We start from the raw sequence: 1,627 nt of genomic DNA on the forward strand, positions 1-1,627 counted from the left end.
ATTCATTTGTCTTTTGTGAAATCATGAGATCAAATCCATCAAACATTTTAATATCATATTTTTAATCAGAGGGAGAACAACTCAATGTAAACAAGGACTTCAAAAACATGTACTTAAATAAGAGTTAGCAGATGTTCTATTTGTCCTTTTCTATGTCCAGCACTAGTGACTGCTTATTCATGAACTGTAATATGCCTAACATATGTCAGCTATATTATCAGTTCCATTCCATACTGTTAGCTAAATTTCTCATTCAGATCAAAATTTTCCCGAAAACATTTCAGATAATATTTTACCTGACATTGTTTAAAGGTGTTTGAGAACATCTTTTGCAGAATTCTCATGAGCTCAGGTTAATGGGCAGTACACTAACTCAAATCCCAGGAACCGTGGAGTTTAAACGTGCAGAGCTATCCACAGAGCAGGGCCCAGGTCCAGTGTCTGGACGTGGCTCCAGGAGCTCCCCATGGGGGCAACTTATTGGGCTCCCTTGCATGCTACAGGCACATGCAATCCAATAAGAGCCTTCTGGGGAGGCTGTCTTCCTGACAGTGTTCAAAAAATGACATGTATCACATGCTGTGTTAGTTCATTTTGCATTGCTATAAAGGAATACCTGAGGCTGGGTAATTTATGAAGAGGTTTATTTGACTCACAGTTCTGCTGGCCACATAAGCATGGCACCAGCATCCATCAGCTCAGCTTCTGGTGAGGCCTCAGGAAGCTTTCACTCATGGCAGAAGGTGAAGGGAAGTCAGGCATGTCACATGGCAAGAGAGGGGACAAGAGAAAGTGGGGGAAGTCCCAGAGCTCCCAGAGTCTTTTAAACAACTAGCATTCACATGAACTAATAGAGTGAGCACTCATTCATTACCACAAGGAGGGTACCAAGCCATTCATGAGGGATCTGCCCACATGACCCAAACACCTCCCACCAGGCCTTACTTCCAACATTGGGATCACATTTCAACATTCGATTTGGAGGAGACAAAACATCTAAACCATAGCACACAGTAAATGAGACCCTAGTACTTCACTCCTCCAAAAGCATTGCAGTGCCTACCATATGTCAGCCACTAGCTGAACTTTAGGAGAACATTTAAAAGACAATTTTTGCCTTTTATTAGTAAAGAAAAGAAAGGCTTTCAGACAATTTCATCACGGAATATACTATGTGAAGTAATGAAATTATGTGCATGTCCTAGAAGCAATCCAGAACAAGGTAGTAGTTGACTGCATCTGTGGCTGGTAGTGACAGAGTTGAATCAGTGGAGGAGTTACAAAATAAATCATACTAAAGTAAGCTTTAAAGAGAAAAATAGATCTAAGGCAACTAATTTTTCCTATTAGACTTTATAATCAAAGGACATTTGGTATCTCTAGGTTTTTGCCCTAAGGAGTAAGGCTGCTGCACTTATTAAAAGGGAAACAAACTTACTCATCACCTAAAGTTTTTTTTTGCTTCAGAGATGCTGGGAAAAGTTGTATCTAGATCTGACTCCTGGAATTATGTAATCTGAAAAAACTTGGACATTTTTCCCCAAGATTGTTTAATGCAAGCCTTAACTTCTTGTTAATCTGCAATACAGGAATATTTCTTTTTCTTTTTTTTTTTTTTTTTTTTTTT

This window comes from Hylobates moloch, unplaced genomic scaffold, assembly GCF_009828535.3.
Source record: "Hylobates moloch isolate HMO894 unplaced genomic scaffold, HMol_V3 SCAFFOLD_2, whole genome shotgun sequence".
Lineage (NCBI taxonomy): Eukaryota > Metazoa > Chordata > Mammalia > Primates > Hylobatidae > Hylobates > Hylobates moloch.